The sequence below is a fragment of the Lepidochelys kempii genome, chromosome 14 (assembly GCF_965140285.1).
Source record: "Lepidochelys kempii isolate rLepKem1 chromosome 14, rLepKem1.hap1, whole genome shotgun sequence".
NCBI lineage: Eukaryota > Metazoa > Chordata > Testudines > Cheloniidae > Lepidochelys > Lepidochelys kempii.
In genome coordinates, this window is record NC_136393.1 from 34,233,612 (window position 1) to 34,251,400 (window position 17,789).

Sequence of the window (17,789 nt, forward strand, 5' to 3'; positions counted from 1 at the left end):
TGCCTCCAGTGGCTGCGTTGGCTGGCAAGTCGCTACTCCGTCCCTTCAGGCAGGCAAACAGGGAGCTCCTGCCCCCTCACCAGTCACCCCCTGGCTGAGCTGGCTCCCTTCTTTTCTCCTCCCTCCAGGCCTGGCATTGGCTGCAGGTATAACGGGGCAGGGCTAGCTGAACCCAAAGGTTTTCTTTGATCCCTGCTGTGACAGTCGGCACTTTCTCTTCTCCTTCATAGAAGGAAATATAGATTTAAAGAGAATACCTACCCCATTCCTGGCTACACACTTCTAAAATCATTCTCTGGCAATAGGACACTGCCCCATCCCAGGTAAGTACCTTTGACAGAAGAGTTCTACACACGACACTGAGTGTGTTCATCTCACTCACAATGTAAAGCGAATTCTGACCTGAGCAAAAATGGCTTGTGCCTGGAACATGGCCAGGGCCCAGGTTGGTGGGGAATAACATTATGTTCAAACTTTCTTGTACATTATGAGGGCTGTAGGCATAAGGGCTCTGCTCAGATAGAAGTTGCCAGAGTCTCACCTAATCACAAGCTTCAAGGAGCTTGGGGTTCTAACAAACACATCAACTGTCATGAAGCTCATGAAAAAAATCATGAAGGTTGGCAACACTGCAAGGCCCTTTTACACTGAACCAGAGCAGCCTTAGCGTGCATGAGAATCAGTCCTTGGAAACACTCCAACTTAACCAAGTTTTTTGCCTGTGAATTTAACAATTTCCTTCCTTGAACACACAGATCCTGCTTCTGCAAGCTCACCATCACAGGTGGACATTGGTGTCTTTGTGAAGCCCCAGTGACCCTCCACACCAGCACAGGGGGCTGGTTGCAGCACCAGAGCCCTAGTGATTCATTTTTCAGAAAAGCCTCTGGGGCTATAATGTTACCAGCTGGTACCTTCCAGCTCACCAAATCGGATGAGTCAGTGCCAGGTAGGGAAACGCCCAGTTGTTTTTGCAGGAGGAGCATATTTCTGAGCTCAGGAAAGTGAAACTTACACTTACACTGTCCAGAGGGAGCCATGGCCGCAGAGAACCCCATGGAAAGTCTCCAGGATGAAGCTAGTTGTCCCATCTGTCTGGAATATTTTCAAGACCCAGTGATTATAGACTGTGGGCACAATTTCTGCCGAGGCTGCATCAGCCGGTGCTGGGAGGGATCTGACTCAGAAGTATCCTGCCCTCAGTGCAGAGAAACTGCTCAGCAGAGAAACCTCAGGCCAAACAGGCAGCTGGCAAATGTTGTAGAAATAGCCAAAAAGCTGAGTTTCCAGGCAGGAACAGGGTCAGGAGGGGATAGTGTGTGTGATGAGCACCAGGAGCCTCTCAAACTGTTCTGTGAAGAGGACCAAACCCCCATTTGTGTGGTGTGTGACAGATCTCAGGCTCACAGAGCTCATGCTGTGGTTCCCATAGAGGAGGCTGCCCAGGAGTACAAGGTAGGGAACTTCTCTCCAGCCTAATGGGAAATAATTTTGAATTTTAGTTACAGGTTCATTTAATCACAAGTTGCCAGTCACACATACTCTCTCTCTCCTACAGCTATTGATGTATCTGCATCATTCAGCTCTGTAAAAAAAAAATGTATGAAAAATTATATAGCAACTCCTTGATAAAGGCCTCAGGCCCAGCAGGGAGATGAGGTTTCCCACTGGGTTTCTGAATTCCTGTGTTCCTCCATAAGGGATTAAATTCAGATGCCAGCCTGCATTAGAGGAGGTCACTGTGCTAAACCCTGTGTGGATCCCAAGCAGCTTGAGTCCACACACAAAAGGGCTCCAGACAGTGCAGGTCCATGCCGAACACCATGGGCATTAGCCTGGGTTGCCGCAAAACTAACCTGGGAAGAGCTGTCCTGTGCCAGTCTGAACTGTTTTATTGTGTATGTGGGCAAGGACCAGCCAGAGTGGTTCCATTAGTCCGACAATGCAGCCTTTTGAAATCTTCCAGAATCCACTGCTTCTGGCTACTTTTCCAGGGATGCTGGGGTAAGTACACAGAGGGCATTGCCACTGAAAGGGTTTAGAACAGCACTAAGTCAAACTCCAGCCATTCTTAACACTAATCAGCATCTCTAGTAGGGTTTGCTTTAGTGCTTAAGCAAGTTCTGCCCAACCAATATGCTCCCCAGGGGTTCAGGGCTGAAGTTCAATGGTCCTGGTAGTTCCTGTTGTTTGTATCACAAAGTAAGCTAAACCTTCTCAAAAATAGATTTATTTGTTCCCCACCATGGCCCATTAACACCTAATATCCCGAGACCAACACATATAAAACGCTGCATATAACACCTGGGATTTGTATCATTTTGTGAGTTAAACCTTCTCAAAAACAGGTTAATTGATTCACCATCATGTGACTCCAGTTTCTTGCTGGTTTAATTCTATGGAGAAAGGGGACAAATAATTCAAAACAGTCTCAATATAAAACACTCCCTGTCTCTGTTAATGAGGTTTCATTTCCTTGGTGTTCCTGATGTCATAAACCTGGTAGGGTTGACAGTCACCTACAGAGCCTTCGGTTTGATATGGAAACCCCCCACCCCACCCCAAGCACTCACAGAAATGATTTTGGGAGGTTTCATTTTGATTCTTCAGGAAAAGATTCAGGCCCATTTGGAGATTCTGAAGGAAGAGAGAGAAAAGCTTCTGAGATTTAAAGTGACTGGAGAGGGGAAAAGCCTGGAGTATCTGGTAGGTGCCCATTGTTATTAACTTGTAGGGACTTGCAGTGGGCCATCTGTTAGGAAGCTGGTCTCGGGACCCCCCACCCATGGCTTCTCCCAGCAGCCTGGGCTCCCTGGGCCTCTTTTACCCTGGCCGGGCTCCAGCTTCCAGCCTGGCCGGGAGGCTGGACCTTGGGGAGAAGAGGAGCGGTAGATGGCTGGGTCTGTGGTGAAAAGTGGATGGGCCAGGCCCCTTGGCTTCTCTTTTCGGGTGCACCTGGTAGGACATCTGTTTGTAGGCAGCTTCCTCCATGGACTTGGGGAATGTGGGCTTTGTTTCTTCATGGGCATGGATGTCTGTGTTAGAGTCCTATGTCTTCGCACACATACACACACCGGCCCTGAGAAATCCTCTCTCAGGAGCAGGACCACATCATATTCTGTAGAATCTAAGCTTCCATTCCAATTAATGAGTTAATTTCTAGCCCTTGTGTCTTTCACAAAACTCCTCCCAAGTTGAGCAGACTATGTCTCGTGCAGTGCTATCTGCCTGAGTCTGCAGACATTTCTTGCATTGTTAATTATTTCTCTCCCCTCGCATCTCTGTTAATGTAGTGCTCAGTCCTGCTGGCTGCTGCTCTGGGTCTGGCTTAACACAGTGTGCTGACTATGTCAGACATAGAAACATACCATGAAAAAATGTTAGGGACAAATGGGAAAGTGGTAGAAAATCCTCTCCCTAGTAACGACAGGGTATAATCATGTGTTAGACATCACAGAATTTTCAAAGAAATTCTCCCTCCTGCAGAATCAGCACTCCATGAACGGACCCTAGACTCTCTCTCTAACCCTTACCTTTCCTTTCTTTTAAAAAAGAATAGATACAGACACAAAACAAGAGGCAGAAGGTTGTATCTGAATTTCAGCAACTGTGGCAGTTTCTAGAAGAAGAAGAGCAACTCCTGCTGGCCCAGCTGGAAAATCTGGAAAAGGTGATTGTGAAGATACAGAATGACAATGTCATTAAAATGTCTGAGGAGATTTCCCGTCTCAGCAACTTGATCAGTGATCTGGAGGGGAAGTGTCAGAAGCCAGCAAGTGAATTCCTGCGGGTGAGACTGAGTTATAAACATCTCTGATCCAAACACAGGGACAGGACAGCTCCTGAATCATGGGCACTGGAGACCAGCAGTCAGAGGTCACAGTGTAATTCAGTGTGTGCATTCCTGAAATGTGAATTATTGTTTCTCTTTGAAGAATTACAGACTCATTTATATTAGAGATGACATTAACTCAGCAAATCCATGGCCCTAGGGCCAAGGCAGGGCCTCTTTTACCCATATCTGCAAAATCCCTTCTCTGGGATCCCCAGTGGGCGGCATTTGGGACTAAAATTGTTTTTCTGTCTCTTTCCTCTCTAGGATGTCAGAAGCACCTTGAGCAGGTATGTGGCTCTATTTCACTTCCCCTCATTCTTCACGATGCTGTGAAAGGGCTTGGAGAGTGTATCGACTCTACATTTCATAAAAATATAAGAATGGCCATACTAGGTCAGACCAGTATCCTGTCTTCCAACAGCAGCCAATGCCAGGTGCCCCAGAGGGAATGAACAGAACAGGTTATCGTCAAGTGATCCATCCCCTGTCACCATTCCCAGCATCTGCCAAACACAGGCTAGGAACACCAAGCTGGTTTATAGCCACTGATGGACGTATGCTCCATGAACTTATCTAGTTCTTTTTTTAACCCTGTTTGTGTCTTGGCCTTCACAACATCCTCTTCCACAGGTTGACTGTGCATTGTGTGAAGAAATACTTCCTTTTGTTTGTTTTAAAACTGCTGTCTATTAATTTCATTTGGTGACCCCCTAGTTCTTGCATTATGAGAAGGAGTAAATAACACTTTCTTATTTACTCTCTCCACACCAGTCATGATTTTAAAGACCTCTATCATAGTCCCCCTCTTAGCCGTCTGTTTTCTAAGATGAAATGTCCCAGTCTTATTAATCTCTCCTCATATGGAAGCTGTTCCATAACCAGTATCATTTTTGTAGTGCTTTTCTGAACCTTTTTTGAGATGGGGTGACCAGGTCTGCATGCAATATTCAAGATTTTGCATGGATTTATACAGATGCAATGTGATATTTTCTGTTGTATTATCTATCTCTTTCTTAATGATTCCCAACATAGTTAGCTTTTTTGACTATCACTGCACATCGAGGGGATATTTTCAGAGAACTATCCACAATGACTTCAAGATCTCTTTTTTGAGTGATAGCAGCTAATTTAGACCCCCTCATTTTATAACTATAGATGGGATTATGTTTTCCAATATGTATTACTCTGCATTTATCAGTATTGAATTTCATCTGCCAAATTTTTTACCCAGTCACCCAGTTTTGTGAGATCCCTTTGTAACTCTTCACAGTCTGCTTTGTACTTAACTATCTTGAGTAGTTTTGCATTATCTGCAAATTTTGCCACCTCACTGTTTACCCCAGATCATTTATGTATATGTTGAATAGGACTGATCCCAGTACAGACCCCTGGGGAACACCACTATTTATCTCTCTCCATTCTAAAAACTGATAATTTGTTCCTACCCTTTGTTTCCTATCTTTTAATCAGTTACTAATCCATGAGAGGACCTTCCGTCTTATCCCATGACAGCTTACTTTGCTTAAGAGCCTGTGGTGAGGGATCTTATCAAAGGCTTTCTGAAAATCTAAGTACACTATATCCACTGGATCCCCCTTATCCACATGTTTGTTGACCCCCTCAAAGAATTTTAGTAGATTGGTGGTGCATGATTTCCCTTTACAAAAACCATGTTGACTCTTCCCCAACAAATCATGTTCATCTATGTATCTGATAATGCTGTTCTTTACTATAGTTCCCCAGGGCACTGCAGCAAAATATATGGGGCAAGGTCACGTTCAGAATGTAATTCCCTTTTATGCATTTAATCCTCACCCTTTAACACAGGACTCTTGAATTATCTATTCAGTGGGAAAGATTGGCCTACAGTATTTCCTAGAGATGTTACATCCCTGGGGAATTGGCTGCCTCAGAACCCCGAGGATCAATATAGGCCTTTCAGCTCAAGGCACTGGTTACAATCATGCCCTGGACAGCAGGAATCAAGAGTCTTTACCACCTCAGGACTGTTTGGAGACCTGTGTGGAAGGAACTGGTGGGGGCGGGGGCCCCTGAGGTTTCAATCTAGTTCCTGAAAGAACAATCTGATAACACTGTGCGCATGAAATATGGGAACATACTAGTATTAGTGCATGGAGGCGAAGGAGTGAATTGGTCATGAAAACATGATTCCCCTTTGATGTACAGATCTGCTCTGTCCAGGCCAGAGATGAAGAATATTAATGGGGCCTTTAGGGAAAGGTTGCACTGCCATGGCCAGTGCTGTGCCTGCTCTGAGACTGGGAGAAGTGGAGGAATTCTAACTCCAGGCCCATAAGAGCAGCAACTTCCACTAGCAAGGAATTATAATGAGTCACTAAAAGAAACATAATATCATGAAATTCTTCCTCTCCAGGTGTGAGAAGGGGAAGTTCCTCCAACCAGTGGAGATTTCTCCTGAGCTGGAAAAGAGACTCAGTGATTTCTCCCAGCGAAATATTGCTCTAATGGAGATTCTGTGGAAGTTCAAAGGTACTGAGAAGGGATCTAGGAAAGGAAACCAGGGTGTGTCTCTGGGACTATGGGTGGAGATGGGCTCTGGGCAACTGGTTCAATTAGATTATGTACCTATTTAATAACAAGTAGAAAGCAGACAAACTGAGCAGATGAAGTAAGGGCCCAGGTGCCAGGATCTTTCACATTGTTTCACTCTGTGAACTTTGGTACAATCATTAAGGTAAAAATGTACAAAATTTGGGGTACCTCAGTTTCTCTCTTCCAACTACAGAACTACAGGGCATGTGCTCCAGAGCTTTTTAGCAGCCCCACATGCAGCTGGAGTCCGTAGGATCTGCAGGTGCCCATTACCAAGGAACTCCGGGCCCCAGGTGCCTAAGGCCTTGTCTATCTACACCACAGAGTTTTGTCGATTCCAGTTACGCCAACAAACAGCCACTACTATAATTAAACCACTGTTGCATGTCCACACTGTGCTCCTTGTGTCGGCAAAGCACATCCACAATAGTAGCTTTGCATTGACACAGACAGCTCTGGGTAGCTATCCCACTGTGCCACTGGTCAGAAGGTGCTTTGTGAAGGGTTTGCAATGCCTCATGCAGGCAGGTAGAGAGTCACATGATGAAGGTTTCTCAATCTCATTGTTCCATGGGCATCCTACTGTATGGCCAGCTATTTTTCAACTGCCCTGGCAACCTGCACCCCAGCCATCACTGTCAGAAAGCATGGATACTACGCTGCTGTTCAGGATTGTGCTGTGCTGTGTATTGTGCTTGTATTGAACACAAGGCTATAGGGGGAACCCAATGGGGGGCTATTTGGCTGGAGGATGCCTTGAAGAAGCATTTTAACACTGAGCCACAGTAACGTGTGTTGCTGTAGTGTGCTGAACCTGGCATTGTTTCTTTGCACTGTGCTATGAACCTTGTAATGATTTCTGTGTGTGCCTGAAAAGTTACACATCTTAGATCCCTTTTTAGAGTAATACTTGATAATATGACCAAACTGACACTGCTGAACAGTAATTAGGGTTACCATACGTCCATATTTTCCCGGACATGTCCAGCTTTTTGGTTCTTAAATCACCATCTGGGAGGAATTTTTAAATATCTAAAAACGTCTGGGATTTTGCCACATCGGTCGGGACGCCCTTTGTCCCGATATTGGGGACCGCTCACCTCACCACACACACCAAAGTCCCGGGGCTGGTGGCGCTTTCTGAAGATTTTTTGAAGATTCAAATATGGTAACCCTAACAGAAATACAAGAAGCCCACAGAAGTGTGTGTTTGTGTGGGGGAAGCATGTGTGACAGCATGTGGGGGGGTTGTGCATGAGAGAGAGAGAGAATGTGTTGGCGGAGCGTGTGAGAGACTGTGTGTGTGGGGAGTGTGTATGTGAGAAAGAGAGACAAATTGTGTATGGGGGACTTCCTGGGGCTTTGAAAGGGGAGGGACACATGTCTACATAGCTGGATGAATGGCAGCAGATTTCCAAACAGTGAGCAGAGCGGTTACGGTGGGCATCGTGAGATACCTTCCGGAGGCCAGTTACAGCAACGTAACAAACACAGTGTCTACACTGACACTTTGTTGATCTAATTTTGCTGCAAAAATCTCTATGCCTCCCATTGAGGTGGTTATATGTTGTCAGTAAAGCAGGAGAGTTTTGTCACCAAGAGGTGCATTATAGTGTGTACACCTCCACTGTTTTGTCAATGAAAGCTGCCTTTTGCCGACAAAACAGTGTAGACAAGACCTAAAGGTCGGCACCCAAAACGTAAACCCTCAATTTAAGGCCACTTTTGAAATGTGGACCCAGCTCACCATTGTGCTCTGGCCCCGTGTGGCAGCTTGTGTGGGCCAAAGGGGCTGTAGGGAAGGTGTAAACCCAGGGGAATCCTCGCAGCACAGGAGCCTCTTGTGCCTCCAGCTCCTCCACAGCAGCTGCAGGCTCAAGGAGTGTTCCCGGGAAAGCAGGGAATAGAGTGGAGTTGTTGAGGGCTGGGCAGAGGAGGAAGGGGTGGAGCAGGAATAATGGGGTGTGGCCAGGGTAAAGCTGTGCCTTTGACACTGCCTCCGGGAGAAGTCATCTAGGGGCCACTGGACCAGAGGTGCAACTCAGGCTGGACCTCCGGACTTCCGCAGCCTGTGCCAATGTCTGCCCTGACCCCAGCAGCTACTGAATAGGAGAACCACAAACTGCTTCCCCCATCCTTTTACCAGTGCAGGGGTGAATGAGGCCCATTGAGCCAATTCTCTCCCTGACTCAGTTTCCACATTTATGAAATAATTTTAAGATTATTTGTATTTCAGTCTATGCAGAATGAAAGCCCCATTGTGCTGAGCTCTGTACATATACTGAGCTCTGTACATATACTGAGACCCAAAGAGCTCACAATTCAAGCTCCTCATCCTGAAAAGTCTCAGCATCCCACTGATGTGAAAGAGGCCAATGTTTGTAAAGTTACATTAATGCTAAAATCTTTGCAGGATCTGGCCTGGCTCATGACAAAATGTAAAAGGAGAATGAGAAATCAGCTGGGTTTGGAGGATGAGGGAACAGAAAATCTATCTTCCACATAGTGTCTCTTTGAGTGGTTCTGAGGCTTCATGGATATTGGTTCTGTTGATTTGAGACGCTTGAATGAAAGAGAAAATAGGATGATTCATATTAGCTTTGTTAAAAATCTGGGTGTGTCTCTGTCTCTCTTCAACTGTTTTTCTCTCATAATTAAAATACAATTATGTCAATTAAGAGTGAGGATGTCACAAATATGACAGCATGAAATATCATCTGTCTTATCCTTTCCCCCTCCAGACATTCTGTCATCTGAACTGGAGACAATAAGAGGGAAATCCTTAGGATCACACAGACCAGGTGAGACTTCAGGTGGAGATTATCATTAAATAAAGAGGAAAATCCCATGAAAACATTTTCATGAACTTCTAGATAAATGTACAAACCAAACCAACACTGACCATGACACACACCCCTAAAAATAAAAATAGAAACAAAAACATGAAATACTAAAAGAAAAGGAGTACTTGTGGCACCTGTGGCTCACGAAAGCTTATGCTCAAATAAATTGGTTAGTCTCTAAGGTGCCACAAGTCCTCCTTTTCATTTTGCAAATACAGACTAACACGGCTGCTACCCTGAAACATGAAATACTAAGAAATCCCAAGCCGAAATCACACAAACAATCCTGATACCATCTTTAGTGTTGAGTCCCTGCACCCACTGACGAACAGAAACACTCTCCCTGACCAACAAACACTCTGAGGCTAGGCCTACATAGCAATGTAAGCGTAAGGGATATGAGTCAGCTGACCTCTTGTCAGGGAATCCTGGGCTTGAGCATCAACACTGCATTTTAACTCTAGGTTAAGAATTTTCTGCACTGGGGGGAAACGCGACTGCCAATCCTGTTTCCTAACTGTGGTGGTGCTATTGATGGGACGCGGGTGCCCGTAAGGAGCACGTGAGTACATACGCCGCGTAATTAGCTCATTTGGTGGCTGTCTCCATTTGAGAGGGCATTATACTGAATTACTGTCTAGTCGGATAACTGGGTTCTCCAGCTCTAGGCTCGGTCACATTGGCAAAAACATGCCCCTGTGCCTGTCCTAAGGATAATGAGGACATCAGTCTCCAGGGTGTCAAACTATTACAGTGAAACTTTGTAATTCTTAATTTTTCAAATATGATGATCAATGATCAAGTTTTTGCTTGCTTGCTTGATTTTTTCAGTTTGTTTTGAAGTTTGACATAAAATGAAGGTGTCAGAGGGAAGACACACACACATTCCAGTCTGGCTGCTGCTTGCTGCAAAGTGGCAAAATCCATCCCCAAGGCTTGGGATGCAGTGTGCTCCAGCAACCCTGGGGAATCCCTTATCCCTGCCATCACCACACCCCCAGACCTCTGGGATGCTGCGGAGAAGTTTTGGTGCTGGCTCCCACTGACCACCCTAACAGTGCATGCTGCCCAGGTGACCCTGCACCTGCAGCCCAAGAGAGGGCAGGAGGGTCTGGAGTAAGGGCCAGTGAGCAGAGCAGGGACCATAGCAGCTGCCCTGCAGGGAGAAGAAGTGGCAGAGCTCTCGGCTCAGTATGGCTGAGGGAAGGATGACCAACCTCCTAACTTTGCTCTCTGCTCCAGGCAAGCTCCGTGCACCACCATGGAGGAGAAACTTCCACCACCACTGTGGGAGGAGCAGGAAGGGGGACCTCTCGGCCAGGTAGTAATGCTGTGTCTGGCATGCTGTGCTGGCTGCCTGTAGCACTGCTCCTCTGCCTCCAGGAACTATAGGATACACCCAGAAGACTTCCACACCCAAGTCAAGACACGGATGCATGCACATAGGAAACCAATAGGGCTTGGACCCTGGGTTCCAGTTTAACATGGGCTCTGACCCTCCAGACCTGCAGGGTCCTGGGACTCTGGATCAGAGCCCTAGATTAGCATATTTGCAGTGTGGATGCAATGAGGGTTTGTCTTGAGCCCAGGCTCAGACCCTGGCTTAAACTGCTGTGTAGATACACTCTCCCTCACCAATCATTAATGCTGACCCTGGCATTTCCATACATGTCCGTAAGCCCTTTAAATATTAAATTCAAAGGGTTGCCACATTTTTTTCTTTTCCCCTATGTGAGAGGCTCGCTCCGATTGCTCTTCACCAGCATCCCATCTTTCTCTTCAGCTGGGCTGGGCTGAGATCTCCCATTTGAGTTGCTCTCTTTCTCCTCTGTTAGAGATATGGTCCCTCTGTGATGTTGCCACATCCTCCCTGCTCTCTGGGCTGGAGAAGGGGCCACTCTCTGGCCTGAGTGGATCATCCCCAATACCCATCCCCTTCTCTTCTCCCAGGCCAGGGAGAGAAGGACAGGCTCAGTATAGAGCTTCCCCCAGGTTTATATCTATTACCTTCCTCCTCTAACTCCCCTCCCTGCAACTTCAGGTTCTCACCTTCCTCTCTAACCCTCAGAGGAGAAGCTCCAGCAGGAAAAGCAGGGAGATGCTATTTGCATGTACTGGGACATGGTGGATCTACGCCTTCCCAAAGCTAAAGGCCCGTCCCCTCAACTAAGGGGGAGAAACCATGAAGCCCAGGGAACAATGGAGTATTTGGGACAATGAAAGAGAAACCAGGACAAGGAGAGAGGTCAGAAGTTAAAAATGAGGGAGCCAGAAGGGGACACCAAGCAGAGAACCCCAGAGAGCATCTGTTGCTCCTCAAAGGTGTCTAAGGAGTCAGTGAACACTGCCCAGGGGAACTGTGCCTGGAGACATGATTTTAAAAGGGAATGGATATACATGCCACAGTCTCAGAGCACTTCTTCCTCCCTCCAGATTTGTCCTCCTGCAGTGATGTGTGGCCATCTTGGCCATCACCAGGAGGAGATTAATAAGGAGGTCTTGCCACTTTCTGAAGTCACAAATGGGGTGTGTATACATCAGGAGGTGCAGGGAATATTGCAGCCAGAACTTTAGTAAGAGGTTCAAAAAGAGCTGGAAAAGGGGCTGCAAGCTGACACACCACCTAATATCCCCAGTGGGCTGTGGAACAAAAGTGGAGTACAGGCTGGCCCACCACAGTTCCTCATTTTCTCTCCTGTCGGTCCCACCATTTGGAGTCAGGATGGAACACAAAGGCAAGGAAGTGGATGGTGTGGAGCACAAGCATGTACAGATGTTCTCGGGGACTGGTACAGAGGTGGACCAGCTGGATGTCCTTCAGCCAATACAGGTGGCGTGTCAAAGGTGGCTGGGGAGGCTTGTGGTGCAGAGGTGATGATGAGTTACAGAGGGCCAGCTGTGAGGGATGAGTGGGAAACACCTTCTCACAGGACCTGGTTGAGGAAAGCAAGAGAAGCAAGAGGCTAGGTTGTCCTCACCTTCTGGAACACAAAGGAGGGGACATGTAGGGTGGGCAGCCCCGTGCACTGGCTGAGCACTGTGGGCTCCAGTCACTCTAGTTCTGAGTCTGGTTGCACCATCCAGGGCTATCCTCTGATGCACCAAGGGGGATTCAACCACCTGCACACTAAGGTGTGGAAGAGTAGGGAGATGCAGCTGGGAAGGAGGGAAAAAGCAGCCACCACAGAAAGTCTCAGCAGCCAGGGGGACGAACTGTCAGGGCATCTCTGCTTATTCTCAGGCATTCAGGAGAGAGAAGCAGCTCCCCAGGCTGGCGTTGTAAATCAGAGACGCTGTGCTCTAATCTCTGTGACTCTTTTCCCCTCCAGACTCTTTCCCACCTGAGCTAGAGCAGGGAAGGGAGGATCTCTGGGATCACACATCCAGGGTGAGCTTTGGGGGAGTTTTTCCTTCCATTAACAGAAAATGTCCATGAAAGCAACTCTCCCACACAGCAATAACCAGAGACACTTGCACTGCCCAGCCCTAAAGCCACCTTAATTGTGATCTGAGAATTTGTATTGACATTGACAAGCCTTTCCAATATTACCTTCAAGGTGGTCAGGAGAGAGAGCCTCCTGGTTGCCACACCCTTCCCCATTTCACCTGGGGGACAGACTGTTCCCCATGGCTCTTCTCCTTTGGGCAGGGCTGGACTCTGCCATTGCAGCTGCTTTGTGGGTTGGGGAGATGGTGTCTCTCTAGTGCTGCCACCTGCAGACCTCCCTTCTCTCTGGGCTGGGAAGGGGCTGCCCCACCCATTGCCACCTCCTGCTTCCTGCTCACTGGCCTTGAACTATTGGCTCTTCCCCTGTGCTGCGTCTTCATCTCTGCTCCCAGGCCTGGCAGTGGAGGATGCATTTATGGGAGGAGACTCCCTCTGGGGTTCAAAGTTGGTACCTGCCTCCTCAGGACTCTCCTAATTACAAGCTTTTGCTACCTTCCTTGCCAAGTCTCTGTTGCTGGGAATGAACCAGCCCCAGCTGGGGAGCAGGGAGCTGCAGGCTCTATATTCAAATGAGAAAGTACAGAAGTGGATCCCATTACACAGGTTGAGGAACTGCCAAGCAGGGATGTTAGGGAGTGTGAGAAATGGTCCCAGATTCCCCCAGGGCTGAAGTCTGATTCTCTCCCGTAGTGAATGTGATTCTGGATCCAGACACGGCTCATCCCCGACTCATCCTGTCTGAGGATCAGAAAAGTGTGAAATGGGGAGACACCAGGCAACATCTGCCGAACAATCCAGAGAGATTTGACTCCTGGGCCTGTATGCTGGGCTCTGAGGGATTCACTTCAGGGATATATTGCTGGGATGTGGAGGTGGGGGACAGAGGATTCTGGGCTGTGGGAGTGGCAAAAGAGTCTGTGAGGAGGAAGGGAGAAGTCAGCTTTAACCCTGAAGTGGGGATCTGGGCTGTGCAGTAGTTGGGTCTGTTCCAGGCTCTCACCTCCCCTGCAACCATACTACCCCTGAGCCAGGTCCCCAGGAGGATCCAGGTTTGTCTGGACTGTGAATGGGGCCAAGTGACATTTTTCGATGCTGATAACAAGGCCCCAATCTTCACTTTCCCACCAGCCTCTGTCCCTGCGGAGAGAATCTACCCCTGGCTCTGGGTGGGGGCAGGATCCGAGCTCAGACTGTGTCCCTGAGACACAGGGGGTGGAGTATTGCACTGAGGACCCTGAAATCAGCCTCTCTAGCCTTGGAAACTCCAGTCTTTATGACCCTGGAGGGTCCTTGGGGTCTCATGTCTGGACTGTGAAACCACAGAAAGAAGCAAGTAATCAAGATGGAGAAGCCAATCTCATTGCCTAGGGAGCTATTTAGACTGTTTGTCGCTATCTTCTATGGTCCAGGAGGACTCTGGGGAGCTTCAGTCAGACAGTGTCACTAATACATGGGGGGAATTAAAAAATGGGCTTCCCTAGCCCCAGTCATGCTAGTCTCTATGACCCTGGAGGACTCCCGTGTACCCAACCCTCTGGTTCCTTATTCCATCTCCTCCCCCTCCATCTCTGCAGCACCAGGAATTTTGGGAGGCGGGGGGGGGGGCGAGAGAGAAAGGGAGACCCATTGAAGCTGCAGGAGAAGCAGAGGGTCACTGTGGGGCAGGGAGGGTTGTAGGGTTTTGGTGGGAGAAGTAATTGCTGGGCTGGGGGACAGGCAGATGTGGTGGCAGCAGGGATAGAGAATTAATTAATTGGGATTTGGAGTTTAGAGAGAAGCTGGAACCTCTACACCAGCAGGGAGCATTTTGAACAAAACTCTTTAATCAGATCTCATTGGGGCCCCCCAGTGACAGCTCCTGCAACAGGGGCCAAAGTCACATTCCTCTGTAGATATGGGATGTCTCTATTTGTCACACAGACATAGGGGATAGGAAGGGGAAAATTAAAAACCAAGAGACAGACCAGAAACCATTATAGAATCTTCTTTAAAAATCTCTTTTTGGGGGGGGGGGGCAAGCGGTGTGTCAATCTCATGATTTTCTAAGAATTAAGAACATAAGAACGGCCAGACTGGGTCAGACCAAAGGTCCATCTAGCCCAGTATCCTGTCTTACGGCAGTGGCCAATGCCAGGTGCTTCAGAGGGAATGAACACTGGAAGAAGCAGGGACAGAGTGGGTTTAACCAGAGGGAGCAGAGGAAGCAAGAATAAAGGGAGAGTCCTAGAAAAAGGGTGAAAAACAGAAATGGATAGAGCGAAAGGAAAACATTCTTGAGAGGGGAAACACCCAGGGGGAGCAAATGGGGAAGGGGTAAAATTGGGGGACAGAATGGAGACTATGAGAGAAAAATAATCAGTTAACAGTGACTAGAGGAGAATGGAAAAGTCAGAAATAAACCAGGGTGGGTAACAAAAGCTAAAAAAGATTATGAGCAAAAATGGATAGAATGAAAGGAAAGAGAGAAGGAAAGAGAGAGTGTGAGAGAGGGAGAGATGACTTATAAAATGTTACTGAAAGTGAAGCTGTAACTCTTTAATTTCATACATTAATTCATGGACATTTGTGCCATTTTAGTTCCTCAAAAGAACTATGCTTCAATTTTTTGGACATTTTCCCATATGTTCTGGTTACTGAAGATCCTCTCAGCTGCTTTAAAGCCTGACATTTACTTAATGTAAATGAAGCCTACAAAAAGTTCTGTTGGCTTGTTTCCCTTTAATTTCCCAGCTGTGATTTTTGAAGGCCTTCATGAAGGGGCAGGACTAACTCAGAAATTTTAAAAGGCAGCTCCTAAGTACCAGAGGAGCTAGCAAATCAGGGAGTTTTGTGAGGGAGTTTAGAGATGGAAAACGAGAGCCAGATATACCTAACAAACATTCATAGAATCGTAGAAGATTAGGGTTGGAAGAGACCTCAGGAGGTCATCTAATCCAATCCCCTGCTTAAAGCAGGACCAACCCCAACTAAATCATCCCAGACAAGGCTTTGTCAAGCCAGGCCTTAAAAACCTCTAAGGATGGAGATTCCACCACATCCCTAGGTATCCCATTCCAGTGCTTCACCACCCTCCTAGTGAATAGTTTTTCCTAATATCCAACCTAGACCTCCCCCACTGCAACTTGAGACATTGCTCCTTGTTCTGTCATCTGCCACCACTCAGAACAGCCTAGCTCCATCCTCTTTTGGAACCCCCCTTCAGGTAGTTGAAGGCTGCTATCAAATCCTCCTCCTCACTCTTCTTTTCTGCAGACTAAATAACCCCAGGTCCCCCAGCCTCTCCTCATAAGTCATGGGCCCCAGCCCCCTAATCATTTTTGTTGCCTTCCAATTTCTTCACATCCTTTCTGTAGTGGGGGGGCCCAAAACTGGACGCAATACTCCAGAAGTGGCCTCACTAATGCCAAATAGAGGGGAGTAATCACTTCCCTTGATCTGCTGGCAATGCTCCTACGAATGCAGCCCAATATACCGTTAGCCTTCTTGGCAACAAGGGCACACTGTTGACTCATATCCAGCTTCTCGTTCACTGTAATTCCCAGGTCCTTTTCTGCAGAACTGCCGCTTAGCCAGTCGGTCCCCAGTCTGTAGCGGTGCATGGGATTCTTTGTCCTAAGTGCAGGACTCTGCACTTGTCCATGTTGAACCTCATCGGATTTCTTTTGGCCCAATCCTCCAATTTGTCTAGGTCATTCTGGACCTTATCCCTACTCTCCAGCATATCTACCTCTCCCCCAATCTTAGTGTCATCCACAAACTTGCTGAGCGTGCAATTCATCCCACCATCCATATCATTAATTCTCTAAATGTAGGCCAATAAGCACCCCCCTGCAAAACAAACAAACTAACAAACAACAACAACAAAATCCTGCTGAAGTAAAAATTATTGCTCTGAATGCAGCATCTATGATTACCAGTCTTGTGGGGTGGTGGCATGCGTGGGCATTTGGTGAAAGCAGTTCAAGGTCCTCAGAGACTGAGGGCATGTCTGCACTACAAACGTAAGTCAAACTATTCACATCCACACTACTCTCCTTCTGTCAGTCATGCGCATCCTTACCAGGAGTGCTTCCATCAACTTAAGAGAGGCAGTGGGGTGGGGGCGGGAGGGGAGAAGGACTGAGAGACTGGGCTCCCCACTCCTCCCTGGCAGAATGTTTTTTAAGTACATCAGAAGTAGGAAGACTTCCAAACAATCAGTGAGGCCACAAGGTAACCGAGGTGCCAAAGGAGCACTTTCAGAAGACAAGGCCATTGCAGAGAAGCAAAATATATTCTTTGCATGGGTTTTCATTGCTGTAGCCCATAAGGTCAGTTTGCTAGCTTGCCATATTGCGTAATATGTTTTCTTTTGGTTTGATTCATATTATTTTGTTATCATATCCTATTATTAATTAATCATAGTATTTTCTGGGGTTTTGTTTATGTGGAATTCCAGTTTATGCTATTCATAAGGGTTATTCATGGTTATTCATAATAGTTGGCTGTAATGCAAATAACCTTCAGGCCTGTATCCTGTACGATTAGCTAGAGTAAGTTAGTATAAGTGTTTGTAAACTTTGGCATAGATAAATGGCATACCAGTTGCCCCCCTTAGCTTTGGGGAACTGAACAAAAAACTTGAATCTGCTAACCTTAAGTCTGGAGCAGACCGGTAACTGCAAGGCACACTGCAGAACATGGAAGTCATGAGTTAGGTCAGGGTTAACGGTTTCGGGAATGAGATAATCGATTCGTATGAGTATATGGCATAACATGTTAACCTATAGAGTAAGTGTACCTGCAGATTTATGGGGTTGAGGAAATAAGATTTGGGCATGGTAGGTTGGGCCTAGATTCTGACAGCGGGCAGTACCGGGACCCTATAAGATGGCAAACAACCATACAAAGGGGTCACATTTTCTTATCTTCTATCAAGCTATCACCTCAGTTTCACAATATATCCTAGCCACTCAACACTTGAACCTAAGCCCTACCAATTTGGGAAGCCTGGACCATTAGTTCCTCAGACATGCCAGAGACAAGACTGATCCTCTGTCTCCTACTACCAGGTCTTCAGGGATGGGTGTGAATATGCTAGCTTTAGTAG

At 47.1% G+C, this 17,789-nt stretch overlaps 1 protein-coding gene and 1 pseudogene across 9 annotated transcripts in view; one reads left to right on the forward strand and one right to left on the reverse strand.

Moving 5' to 3' along the window:
• Nucleotides 1-17,789, reverse strand: part of LOC140898275 (uncharacterized) — a 2,445,793-nt gene that overhangs the window by 2,113,720 nt on the left and 314,284 nt on the right. The window lies entirely within an intron of this gene.
• On the forward strand, nucleotides 1,039-13,902 carry LOC144929418 (zinc finger protein RFP-like; annotated as a pseudogene).